Source organism: Panulirus ornatus, chromosome 10, assembly GCF_036320965.1.
Source record: "Panulirus ornatus isolate Po-2019 chromosome 10, ASM3632096v1, whole genome shotgun sequence".
NCBI lineage: Eukaryota > Metazoa > Arthropoda > Malacostraca > Decapoda > Palinuridae > Panulirus > Panulirus ornatus.
In genome coordinates, this window is record NC_092233.1 from 17712322 (window position 1) to 17727421 (window position 15100).

The following is a 15100-nucleotide window of genomic DNA, read 5'->3' on the forward strand; positions in this document are numbered from 1 at the left end:
GTTGAAAAATGTGTGGAAGTTGAGAGCATTAATTCAGAAAGCAAAAATGGGTATGTTTGAAGGAATAGTGGTTCCAACAATGTTATATGGTTGCGAGGCGTGGGCTATAGATAAAGTTGTGCGGAGGAGGGTGGATGTGCTGGAAATGAGATGTTTGAGGACAATATATGGTGTGAGGTGGTTTGATCGAGTAAGTAATGAAAGGGTAAGAGAGATGTGTGGTAATAAAAAGAATGTGGTTGAGAAAGAAGAAGAGGTTGTTTTGAAATGGTTTGGTCACATGGAGAGAATGAGTGAGGAAAGATTGACAAAGAGGATATATGTGTCAGAGGTGGAGGGAACGAGGAGAAGTGGGAGACCAAATTGGAGGTGGAAAGATGGAGTAAAAAGATTTTGAGTTATTGGGGCCTGAATATGCAGGAGGGTGAAAGGTGTGCTAGGAATAGAGTTAATTGCAATGATGTGGTATACCAGGGTTGACGTGCTGTCAATGGATTAAACCAGGGCATGTGAAGTGTCTGGGGTAAACCATGGAAAGTTTTGTGGGGCCTGGATGTGGTAAGGGAGCTGTGGTTTCGGTGCATCATACATGACAGCTAGAGACTAAGTGTGAACGAATGCGGCCTTTGTTGTCTTTTCCTAGTGCTACCTCACGCACATGCGGGGGGAGGGGGTTGTCATTTCATGTGTGGCAGGGTGGCGACGGGAATGAATAAGGGCAGACAGTATGAATTATGTACATGTGTATATATGTATATGTCTCTGTGTGTATGTATATGTATACGTTGAGATGTATAGGTATGTATATGTGAGTGTGTGGACGTGTGTGTATATATATGTGTATGTGGGTGGGCTGGGCCATTCTTTCATCTGTTTCCTTGCGCTACCTCGCTAACGCGGGAGACAGTAACAAAGTATAATAAATAAATAAAATAGATATAAAAAGGAAAATCTCACTTAACTACAGAAGCTCAGAATGCTGTTATATTTAATATGTTACACCTGGTGAGTATGGTAAATTGGATTGTGTGTAGAGTTTCCTACACAAATCTCACTATGTTCTTAGTTAATGCATTAACTAATAATTACTAACATGAGTATCATTTAGTAAATTATTTCCCGTGCTTACAATGCCTAAATCTTTATTTCACTCTTTTTTATTTGCATAAGGTCTCTAACCTATATTTACTAAAAACCCAATGTTATGATATACTGTAACTTGATTTAGCATAGACATTCTTGGTACCTATCATAGCTGCATCCTGATCCATCAGTATATGAAATTAAAACTCATCCGAAATGCTTTGGGAAATCAGCCATTCCTGATGAATTCAAATTTAAGGTTTTTAATATTCTAAATAATTTGGATACTGAAATATTCTAACTTTCTTTAAAAATCTTAGAAAGAGGAAACATTAATTCATGCAAGGAAATGACGCTGAAGTCCTCCAAAAATGCTGTCTTCAACTTGCTCTTAGCCAGCCTCTTGCACAACTCCAAGTCCTTTCCAAGGCTTACAATGTTTCTCGAGCTTTGCGTGAGATGTAGATGGCTTCAAGGAGCTATCAGGCAATTGTTGACAATGCATGGAAAGGGGTCACTGTCCACATTAGCATTCGAGAGTGCACAAAATACACACATGGGCAAGGCCAGCATACAACACTGCACCAGAAAGCATATGGGAAATGGTAAACAGTCACTGGCACTACAAACCACTGGGTGGTGAGTACTTTAATTGCTGTGTAGTAGTGTGTGTGTGAATTGAAATATTGTCAAGTATATAAAAACATTTCTTGAATTCGTTAATAATAAGAGGGTTGCACCATAAACAAAGCACCCTATCCACCTCCAAGCCCCAAAGGCCTTTCCATAGTTTATCCCACACATTTCACATGCCCTGGTTCAGTCCACTGACAGCATGTCGACCCAGTACACCACATCATTCCAACTCACACTATTCTGTGCATACCTTTCACTCTCTTACATGTTCAGGCCCCAATCACTCAAAATCTTTTTCACTCCATTGTTCCACCTCCAATTTGGTGTCCCACCTCTCCTTGTTCTCTCCACCTCAGACATATGCATCCTCTTTGTCAAACTTTCTTCACTCATTATCTCCATTATCCAAACCATTTCAACACACTCTTCTGCCCTCTCAACCACTCTTTATAACACCACACATCTTTCTTACCCTTTCATTACTTAATCAAAGCACCTCACACCACATGTTGTTCTTAAACATTTCATTTCCAACACATCCACCCTTCTCTGTACAACCATTCATATATATATATATATATATATATATATATATATATATATATATATATATATATATATATTTTTTTTTCTTCATAATATTCGCCATTTCCCGCATTAGCGAGGTAGCTTTAACAGAGGACTGGACCTTTGAGGGAATATCCTCACCTGGCCTCCTTCTCTGTTCCTTTTTTTTTGAAAATTAAAAAAATGAGAGGGGACGATTTCCAGCCCTCTGCTCCCTCCCTTTTAGTCACCTTTTACGACACGCAGGGAATACGTGGGAAGTATTCTTTTTCCCCTATCCCCAGGGATAATCAGTATATACATACACACATCATATTTATTTATTTATTTATTATTTATTTTGCTTTGTCAGTATCCCACGTTTGCGAGGTAACGCAAGGAAACAGACGAAAGAAATGGCCTAACCCACCCCCATACACATGTATATACATACACGTCCACACACGCAAATATACATACCTATACATCTCAATGTACACATATACATACACACACAGATATATACATATATACAAATGTACATAATTCATACTGTCTGCCTTTATTTATTCCCATCGCCATATATATATATATACATGGCACATTATTTGAAATGTGAATTTTGTTGGTGTCAACCCTAAGCCTGCAGTCGATATTTCAACAAATAATGGTTAGAGACGTGTCCACCAAAGATAGAGCAAAGATATGATTAAAGTGCATTAACCTCTAATTCATCTAGGTAAACATTTATGCAATTCAGGCAACTCCTCCACACAAAAATATAATAGCAAAGTATGTGGCAATTCCTTCCTGGAGTCAGAATCGTTTGGCTATGCCAATAGCAGCACATTTCAGCATTTTCTAAGATGACCATTATGTGATTTTTGGCTACATTAAGACTTTATAATCTGTCTAGAGATCACGTGGAGTGTAATTTTAAGAAACACCAACTCTTTCAGAACTGAACGCTGAAAATATTGACTTCTTTAATAATTTATGAAAAATCATCAGTAAATCAAACTGATTATAAAAAGACCTACATAGAAGACAAAATTTAATAACCGAATATTCAATCTTTTTGGATAGATAAAATAAACTAAAATGCACAGTGGCATGTCATTTGATACACTGGCCTTACTCCAGGACTTCTTAGGAAAAAATGTGGGGTCAATTACTACAAAAAAGAAAAGGGTTCTATATCTGTAACACTTATGACCTGTAAAGTACCAACATACAATTCTTCTGCTACTGGGGATTGCCTGGCCACTTGCTTTGATGTGCTTGTTGATGTCAAGCACCATAAACGTGGTACTCAATGATGAGATGACTGGCATATTCAACTAATTGATTTTTAATCCTTTTGATGTGCACCTAAAAGCTGCATTCCCAAAGTATAAGTTTTGCACCATAATACAAAAATGATAACTGGTAGCAAAATCACATTTTGTGTGGATGGACAGAAGATTAAAACCTCCTTAAGTGCAACATACTCATGTTCCTTACACTCAAAATGATGAAGAAATTCTAAACAGCAGAGAACAATCAAAACAAGAATTAAATGGGTGCTATGCAACACATGATTGCCAAATCATGAGCACTCAGGCATAGTATTACTATCATTTCATACATAAAAAAAAAAAAAAAATAAAATAAAAAATGACATCTAGAGACTGTGAGCAAATGTGGCCTTTCTTGTCTGTTTTCCTAGCACTACCTTGCCGAAACAAGGGGTAGCGATACTGTTTCCTGTAACACCATGAACGAATGAAAGCAAGCATGAATATGTTTTTCACACATATCAACATATAAACATCTATATATGAGTGGATGGGCAATTCTTTGGCCGTTTCCTGGTGCTACCTTACTCATGCAGGAAACGGCAATCAAGCATAATAATATAATGTTGATATTCATACGTTTGTATGGGCATTTGTGTGTGTGTGTGTATATAAATATGTATATATATATATATGTGTGTGTGTGTGTGTGTGTGTGTGTGTATATGAGAGGATGGTTGGTACTATCCAAGCAACCAATGAGTGATCAGCTTAACTGATCAGCTCTGTCCACCTGTCTCCACCCAATCCACCAAAATCGTATTTAAGTAGCCACCCATTACAGAAACATCAGATCCAGCCTGAAGATGGAAAAGTTAGTTCTGAAATGTCACTGCCCTTTGGGAACTCCTGAAGGAACTTCAAGAAGACCACCGAAATTTTTTTTCGGTAAACAGGAACTGTATATAAGAAAATAAATAAAGGAGAATGTGCCATAGCTTTCAACCTCGTATGCCTCCAAGAAAATATCCTGCCTAGCTACACTAGTATATATCTTTCTTTCTTTTCTTTCATACTATTCACCATTTCCCGCATTAGCGAGGTAGCATTAAGAACAGAGGACTGGGCCTATGAGGGAATATCCTCACCTGGCCACCTTCTCTGTTCCTCCTTCTGAAAAAAAAAAAAAAGAAAGGGGAGGGTTTCCAGCCACCCACTCCCTCCGCTTTTAGTCACCTCCTACGACACACAGGGAATATGTGGGAAGAATTCTTTCTCCCCTATCCCCAGGGATAATTAGTATATATATATATATATATATATATATATATATATATATATATATATACACACACACACACACACACACACACACACACACACACACACATACACTTGATTGCCGTTTCCCATGTCAGCAAGGTAACATAATGAAAAAGATGAAGAATGGCTCATCCACTCTATATGTAGATATGTACATATATACATTCATACATATATATATATATATATATATATATATATATATATATACACGCACAAAAAAAATGCACATACAGACATACATATATACACATGCACATACTCGTATCTGCTTGCCTTCATCCATTCCCAGCGCCACCCCACCCCACAGGAAACAGCATTGCCACCCCCTACGTCAGCATTAAGATACATTACAAACACAAAATGATACACAAATGGTGAATGGTGGAGAAAAATTAAAGCAATGTATTTAAAGGGTAGTTAAGAATCCCAGTTGCAAAATTGTGGATGCTCCTTAAAAACAGTATATCATTATATGTGTATTACAAAATATAACACACAGAGCACATTTTGACATTTTAACACTAATAAAGTACTCAAAGATGAGAAAAAAAATCACCTAGTGGGTGGCAGCCATCAACTGTGCGAGTCATTGTTCATGCGAGATATTTCAGCCAGCCACCAAATGGGGGCAACACCTTATCAGACCCTGGTTCCATTTCCTAGTTCGAAAAGATTTGGTGAACTACATGGAAACTGAAAACTGCTTTTTGAAAACTGTTACAAATCACGTTATATTGTGAAGGACAAGCTACTATCTCGGAATTTATTGTTGCCAGATCAAAACGATTAACATAAATCTTGACTGCCTGGGAGGTTTAGTGAGGTTTTCACAGGTTCTATTTATATCTTTCGACACAATCAACTACTTTTACATTATTAAGCCTGTCTTTCCCAGTACTTTACTATCTATCCAACTATCTATATGTATGATGCCCATTCCTACTAGGAACTCCCATCAAGATGGTGGCCAAATCAAGAGTTCCACTTATCCCTGCCTGACATGCCTCCCTTTCACACCTTTTTCTCTCCCTCCAGTACTCTTTCGCAACCTTAATCAATAAAATGTGAATCTTAAATTCAAGCTTCATTATCAGGTTCTCTAAACACTAGATGAGCAAGGAATAGGAAAACCACTAAATACTAAAACTGTCAGCAATGCAGAGTTAGAACAGACTTCCATAAAATACAGTACAATACCACTACAAAGCAATGTGTAGTATTATTCTGGAATAAGTTTTATGGCATCACAACAGTAAAACATTACCAACAGACACAAGTAACCAGGAATTACACCCTACCTATCTTGACATTGACTGCTGTCAACGGAAATGCTCTGCTAATAACAACATAACCACAAATATGATTTTTGCTCATGTCTCCTCTAACAAAATAGCTGCATCACTAACCCTCCCAATAAAATCTGCAGTACAAAAGTGTCTCATAGTCTGATTTATTTCCCTAAAACACTAGGAAAATACAACATGACTACAGACTAGACGTCTCCTTCGACAGCAAAATTTTCAATGAAATTTGTGAATGCTTTTACCCATCAAAAAGATATGCTGTATGTATGGACCACAATAATCAAAACAACACTTCTTCCATATAACAAAATTAATGAATCCATGAAAGCAAATTACTGCTGTACCAAAAGCTCCACTGATCTTCACCCATCCTTGTCATCGATACATATATCACCGAGTGATAACAATGATAGCTTTCTAATACTTTCAACTTTAAAGAATTCAAAGATACGAAAAAGCCTGTTCAGGTAAATATAAAAATGTAAAATGATCAACATACATATCTACCCACTCCTATGTAACCATAATTATCAATACGAATAACATTGAGTGATAACATAATATACAGCTTTATGATCAATTAATTCCAATTAATATGCAGACAAAATAAGAAACCATGCATTTAATAATATAATCTTGGCCCATTGTCCTTATCATGATAAGTCATGAGGTGATGATTGATAGCTTAATTAACACCTGATACAGGCACACAAAAATCTTGTGCATAAAGTGATCCTGGCCTTTCTATATAACTGATAGAATAATATTTGATCAGAGATATGGAAAGAATGTGAGGAAAAACTGAAAAAGAGGATACACGTATCAGAATGGAGGAAGCAAAGAAAACATGGAGAGAACATATGGACAAATGGAGTGAAAAAGATATTAAGCATTCAGGGGCTGAACATGCAGGAGGGGGACATGCAAGCATGTGATGAGAGTGAACTGGAACGACGTGGTATATTGGGTTTGATGTGCTGTCAATGGACTGAACCAGGGAAGGTGAAACATAAGGGGTAAACAATGGAAAGGTCTGTGGGGCCTATTTGCAGACTGGAAGATGTGGATTCGCTGCACTACGCGACAGAGTGAATGGTCTTCCTTCGTCTGTTCCTGGTGCTACCTTACTAACATGGGAAACAAAGGCCATTAAAAAATATTGATAATACATCCTATATCTCTGCACCTAAACAAGAATAAATTTGTGCATATATAAAGAAGTGAAGTGTTTTAGATATCTGGGAGTGGATTTGGCAGCATATGGAACCATGGAAGTGGAAGTGAGTCACAGGGTGGGGGAGGGGGCAAAGGTTCTAAGAGCATTGAAGAATGTGTGGAAGGTGAGAATGTTATCTTGGAAAGCAAAAATGGGTATGTTTGACGGCATAGTGGTTCCAACAATGTTATATGGTTGCGAGGCATGGGCTATAGATAGGGTTGTGTGAATGAGGGTGCATGTGTTGGAAATGAGAAGTTTGAGGACAATATGTGGTGTGAGGTGGTTTGATCGAGTAAGTAATGAAAGGGTAAGAGAGATGTGTGGTAATAAAAAAAGTGTGTGGTTGAGAGAGCAGAAGAGGGTGTACTGAAATGGTTTGGTCACATGGAGAGAATGAGTGAGGAAAGATTGACATAGAGGATTTATGTGTCAGAGGTGGAGGGAACAAGGAGTGGGAGATCAAATTGGAGGTGGAAGGATGGAGTGAAAAAGATTTTGAGCGATTGGGGCCTGAACATACAGGAGGGTGAAAGGCATTCAAGTAACTGAGTGAATTGGAACGATGAGGTATACCAGGGTCAACGTGCTGTCAATGGATTGAACCAGGGCATGTGAAGCATCTGGGGTAAACCAAGGAAAGTTTTGTGGGGCCTAGATGTGGAAAGGGAGCTGTGGTTTCGGTGCATTACACATGACATCTAGCGACTGAATGTGAACAAATGTGGCCTTTGTTGTCTTTTCCTAGTGGTACCTCACACGCAAGCAGGGGAAGGGGGGGAGCCATTTCATGTGTGGCAGGGTGGCGACAGGAATGGATGAAGGTAGCATGTATGAATATGTACATGTGTATATTTGTATATGTCTGTGAATGTAAGTATACAATGAAATGTATAGGTATATAAGTGTGTGCAGGCGTTTATGTATATATGTGTATTTGGGTGGGTTGGGCCATTCTTTCGTCTGTTTCCTTGCGCTACCTTACTGACAAGGGAGAAAGCAACACTGTGATAACTATGTGATATATATATATATATATATAACATATATATATATATATATATATATATATATATATTTTTTTTTTTATAATTTGTCGCTGTCTCCCGCGTTTGCGAGGTAGCGCAAGGAAACAGACGAAAGAAATGGCCCAACCTCCCCCCCCCCATACACATGTACATACACACGTCCACACACGCAAATATACATACCTACACAGCTTTCCATGGTTTACCCCAGACGCTTCACATGCCTTGATTCAATCCACTGACAGCACGTCAACCCCTGTATACCACATCGCTCCAATTCACTCTATTCCTTGCCCTCCTTTCACCCTCCTGCATGTTTAGGCCCCGATCACACAAAATCTTTTTCACTCCATCTTTCCACCACCAATTTACTTAGAAAAGCAAATGGATTTGTATGTAGCATTTATGGATCTGGAGAAGGCATATGATAGAGTTGATAGAGATGCTCTGTGGAAGGTATTAAGAATATATGGTGTGGGAGGCAAGTTGTTAGAAGCAGTGAAAAGTTTTTATCGAGGATGTAAGGCATGTGTACGTGTAGGAAGAGAGGAAAGTGATTGGTTCTCAGTGAATGTAGGTTTGCGGCAGGGGTGTGTGATGTCTCCATGGTTGTTTAATTTGTTTATGGATGGGGTTGTTAGGGAGGTAAATGCAAGAGTCCTGGAAAGAGGGGCAAGTATGAAGTCTGTTGGGGATGAGAGAGCTTGGGAAGTGAGTCAGTTGTTGTTCGCTGATGATACAGCGCTGGTGGCTGATTCTTGTGAGAAACTGCAGAAGCTGGTGACTGAGTTTGGTAAAGTGTGTGGAAGAAGAAAGTTAAGAGTAAATGTGAATAAGAGCAAGGTTATTAGGTACAGTAGGGGTGAGGGTCAAGTCAATTGGGAGGTGAGTTTGAATGGAGAAAAACTGGAGGAAGTGAAGTGTTTTAGATATCTGGGAGTGGATCTGTCAGCGGATGGAACCATGGAAGCGGAAGTGGATCATAGGGTGGGGGAGGGGGCGAAAATTTTGGGAGCCTTGAAAAATGTGTGGAAGTCGAGAACATTATCTCGGAAAGCAAAAATGGGTATGTTTGAAGGAATAGTGGTTCCAACAATGTTGTATGGTTGCGAGGCGTGGGCTATGGATAGAGATGTGCGCAGGAGGATGGATGTGCTGGAAATGAGATGTTTGAGGAAAATGTGTGGTGTGAGGTGGTTTGATCGAGTAAGTAACGTAAGGGTAAGAGAGATGTGTGGAAATAAAAAGAGCGTGGTTGAGAGAGCAGAAGAGGGTGTTTTGAAATGGTTTGGGCACATGGAGAGAATGAGTGAGGAAAGATTGACCAAGAGGATATATGTGTCGGAGGTGGAGGGAACGAGGAGAAGAGGGAGACCAAATTGGAGGTGGAAAGATGGAGTGAAATATATATATATATATATATATATATATATATATATATATATATATATATATATATATATATATATATAACATATATATATATATATATATATATATATATATATATATATATATATATATATATATATATATATATATATTTCAACTGCACACAGACACCTATTCAGCAGAGGAAAGCCAAATAAGAGTAGCTTTCCTTTGAGTTTCACTGCCTCGAACTGCAGTATTTCAGTACAGCACCTCAATTACTCTCTAAAAACAAAAGTAGCGTGTCTACCCACAAAGGCTGATGTCTCTTTAAGTGCTTTAAATTTCACCCTCAAACTATATAATACATATCAGAAGTCAAGGATATGGCCAAGTGAGAGATGTCTGGCATATAAATCAACTGCCATTACAGAAGTCTGCAATCTGCTTTTGTTGCAATACAAAGATTAGCTTATTAAATGCCAACACTGCATAGAACAACTTGCACCACTAACACCTGACACCATAATCAAAACTGCTAGCACAGTACAAAGAACAACCAGCACCAACCCTTTACATAACTGTGTGGCCCCCAAAGTGGCCTGGTGTAAGGACAGCTGAAAAGCTAGCATGTACTGTACTGATAATGAGGGTTACACCAAGACTGCATGGTCATTATCAATAACTATGCTTGTGTGTGGAATTTATATTTACAGTTTTGGTTTGTATGTGCTAAAGTTGAATAAACCATCAACTACCCTATCAAACAATCTCACCATCACTTAATAATCATCATTATCATTACTTAGAATTTTCATCGATAAGGATGAAATGAGACACATAAAGGATAAAGGTCTTCTTTATGCAAGATTACCTATGGTCTACCTATGTAGTGTAATTAAGTAAATCATTAAAAAGCTATCATTCATCACTCAAGTACTGTTATATTAATAATAAGGGTACATCAAGATTGAATTTGCTGGGCAGATGTCTGTCATTCTGACATCTTTGTATTTTTTTCATATATGTATTAAAAGTTTAACATTTTTTCACAAGCCATCAGTCATTGTCTGAGCATTACTCACTTACAATAGTATTAATAAAAAAGACTGACCCAAATCAGCAGTACTGGATAGGCCAACATGGTTCAAAAGCTCACTCTCCTCAGCTCTGGTATAACGTTGAATGGCTCCTGTAGGAGACCCAAACAACTAATGAAAGCTGGTGATCTTTTGAACCCATGTTGAGTAAGCAGAGTGCCGTGAAAACATTTTCCTTCCTCTAACAATAGAGCATTTTACTTCATCAGCCTGTACGACAAACTAGTACTAATGGTTTTACATCGTTTTTGTTGTAGTTTCTGTCATGTTTAAAGTTGAATATATCAATATTCAAGCTATCAATCATCTTGTTACTACGAAATAGAAAAAAAAAAAATTCAAATATTTTTAAAGGTTAACGGATGCACGTTCTAGTTAACATTCCTTACTCTCTCTCTGTAGAGGGAGATAATGCAGAATATGGGCTTTTAGGTGTAGCACCTCCTACTTCACCGATTTCAAGTTCAGTAAAGCAGGCAAGGGTTTGAATTAGAAAACCGTGGAGTTAAAACAATCTATACAAAGTGTCAAAAAGTGCACTGGTAACACTTTCGTCAAAATCTATCGGTTAGGAAACAAACAGGACGGATGCCTTTGTCTCATGTCCATCTCTTGTCCTCTTGCTACAAGTAAGGACATTTGAAAATTTTCCATTGGACAGTCATCATCAAACATTCAACTGGAACTTTAGATTCTTTAAAGCTTTATTTGGTTAAAAAAAAGTCGAAATTAACCAAATGAAGCAGTTAAACTAGTAGTCCAGAGAATGCCAAGCATCATTATGTCTAAATCAAAATGAATTTGAGTTCTGCATATAAGTTGGGTAAGCTCAGATAGTGATCAAATTAATGCTTACAAGATCTGTACCACACAGGGTCATATTCCTCTACCTCTACGAACAACTCTGCAAACCTTCTGAAGCAAGTGATCCACACGCAATTAAATGGAGTACATATTCTGATAATGGTGGAATTCACCAATAATTTAACTAAAGTTGAAACAAGCTCATTATATTCTATATTAATACTTCACATTACTTAGGTATCATCCATTCCCGCATTATCCCTTTTTAACATGCCAGAAATGTTAATATCGAAAAATTAATTTTAAAGTATAAAAGGAAATTTCCACACTTTAAATCACTCTCTACACTGGAAACAACGATTCCCTACGAGGACACAGGCCACAATCTTGCAAAACGTGAGTCCGCCAATAAAAATTTACAATATTTTTAAACCTGGGCCGAGGTCGACAATAACATAACTTTAAAATACAATAAGTTTCCCTTTACAACAGAGTACATAATCTCAACCATTTCCAAAATGAATGAACTAAACAAGGCTATAAAACACACGTCAGTGTGAAATTCCAATACAATTCATATAGAGACCATCCTGGTAATTTTTTCCTTTTAATATAAATCCTTTTGATACGAGATTGCCAGGACTTCCAAGATACAATCAGATGATTTTCGAATCATTTATGATTGCGTACAGTTGTTTTACACTGGACAGTAAAGCGAGTGCCATGAACACTTTTATAGCTATTCACTTAAGTCATGTGGTTTACGTATTTGCAACCACAGGGAATCATGTTTTCCGTTACCGTAATCCCTTTAGCATCATAATCGTGGTGGAATTCAATAGGCATTTCCGTTCCGATTTACTACTATATGGAAGAAGAAACATCCATTTCCGTTCTTTCAGAAAAATAAAACTACACAGAAGCAAAGCCGACGCGCCAACCAGTCGCCATGATGCCAGCTCCCTGACTCCGCGTACTCTTCTTCTGCTGCTTCTCTTTAGACCTACAACTTTTATGACTTCACTATTGCTTACCAGAACCACTGCTTCACAAGCTATATGTTGATTTCACTCCTCACAGCTAAAGATTGTTGTAAATGGTTAACTCCACTAAATTCTCCTAACGCGAGGTACCAGCTCTCAAGCGACCATTCTCTCGATGCTACTCAACTCAAGACAGTCATGTAAAATGAGAGTTGTTTAAATAACCACTGTACTACAATCCAACAAATGCCATAAAAAATTCTCGACAATAATTCTTCTATTTCGCAAAATTTCTTAAAACATTTTTGAATTATCAATCACGATCTTATTCACCAAACATCATTATTGAATATCAAGGCAATATTATTGGAACCTGACAAGGGTATGACGCCAGTTTCCATTGAAATTTCGTCTTGATTCTATTTATCGTTGTGGTGATGCATGCAAATTCATTTAAATGTCAGGAAAACAGAGAGTAGCTGTAGACGAATCGATGAGTAATTCACCTTAATACGATTATTTTCTTAAATGAAAAGCTTGCACTTGTCGTCACGAATTATTCAATTATTGAAAGACATAATTGAGCCCTAGTGTAATCAAATTAATGATAACAATATCTGAGCTACAGTAGACAGGCAAGGGAATCATCTGAAAAATGTTAACAATGTTCTGTAAATGCTGTAAGGCAGTATCATAACTATAAACGAAAAACCGATTTAACTGTAAACATTCAGATCTTCCAGTCGAGAATTTACTTGCTTAAAACACTCCCCACCCCTTCCATCAAGAGGTCGAAAGGAAGTAATTCATCCATATTTCTCTCCCTTTGACTTAGAGGGATGATACGTGCGTCAATCTTAAACCTTAGTTCTACGCCTTTCCTGAAGCCAGGGGGTTATGGTGCCAACACCCACCCCCTCAGACTCAATCCCATCCCCCGCCCACACTGGTGGTGGCCGGCCGGCAGCCTCACATGACAATCACCCGGTTTATTTTCCCGGAATGCAAAGATTTCTTCTTCTTTTTTTCTATCGCTTATTGATTTCCCTTCCTTCCTAAACGTTTGTTGCAACTAAAGCTGCTACTTCTCTAAAGACTGATCTCCAGTAGTAAATGCTATACATAAGACAGAAAATTAATAATCTCATATCGATAACTGATCGACTCTTTTTTTATATGAAAACGTAGATATATCCTACGATAAAATGACGGCATTACAAAGTATGAAAATAAAATGAGTATCAGATTCCAGAAAACTGATACATGTCATATAACCATAATATTAAACAGGTCACACACTACGTGAGTAAGACATACTCTAAATTCAATATTAAAAGTAAGCAACTTCCAATGTTTCTCTCAGCCGCACAGTCTAATTAGATCATGAATATAGTTCAAACAAAAATCTTAAGATAGCTTTTTACCGGGTAACAGTGTTACCTGATGTCAAAATATAAGATCATGTAAGGATTCGTCCCAGCGTTTTTTTTTTTTTTGTTTTTTTTCTAGATTAAGTTAGCTTAGCTTCATCCCTAACCATACCAGCCTAACTTAGAAAACTTGTGGAGTAGCAAGTTTTCAGGTGATCTAAGGTTCATGTTATATATATAAATCATCAAGCAAAGACTTAACTGCACGGTTCATATGTGTTGGCTGGTTGGTTAAGACTCAGGCTCAGGGTCAATCTAATTTAATTAAAGGTCGTCAGCATCAAGCTACAGCCACCGACCGACAGCTCTCTCACAACACCTTCAGGTGTTGAGGGTATTTCGGAATCTGAATTTCAAACTATATATTTAAGTAGAACTACATCAAAAGAAAAGGACAATATGATACGTCATCACCCCCTCCCCCACATGCCTTATAAAAATCTTCTATGATTCTTATTTCTTGACTTGTCTTAAAAACTTCATCTATTTTTCTTGTGTGTATCCCTCAAAACCCATACTTTGCAGGGATGCCATCTGTCCTTCCCTCTCAGTAATTTATCGTCAACACTTGTCTCCTAACCTTCATACCGTATTATTAACACCCCTCTGAGGTGGCTTCACAAGATACACGGGTATTTTGTACCATACAAGATAAATCATGTTGCACGCTCTCATCACAGCCAAACAACTTTGCAATGCTCCTCTTTCCTTCTGCTTTTCATTACTTATCAGTTATACACAAGGAAGTCATCTGCATTTTCTCCCGACTTTTTCTTGTCTAACTCAGCCAGTCAATCAAGCTGGCTTAGCATATATGATGCATTCCACACCAAGTGTGCAGCAGTGCTATCTAATTTTGATTCACTGTTGCAAGTTTTGTTAGCAAGTATTAGCAACTTGTGACAGTGTCCACAGACCCTACTATACCAGTCCTCCAGTGCACTTCCACTACCAGCAGACGTATCTTCAGCTTCCTCTGCCACACACTAACATTCC

The 15100-nt window shown here is 37.8% G+C and overlaps 1 protein-coding gene across 2 annotated transcripts in view; it reads right to left on the bottom strand.

Annotated features, from left to right (window-relative positions):
• LOC139750814 (uncharacterized) overlaps nucleotides 1-12872 on the bottom strand; it is a 165923-nt gene extending 153051 nt beyond the window's left edge. The window contains exon 1 of one of the 2 annotated variants that reach the window (XM_071665579.1): nucleotides 12726-12872. The gene's annotated coding sequence lies outside the window, so the exon portion shown is untranslated. The remainder of the gene's footprint in view (nucleotides 1-12725) is intronic. The other variant, XM_071665580.1, reaches the window with a different exon arrangement.
• Between the last annotated feature and the right edge of the window lie 2228 nt (nucleotides 12873-15100).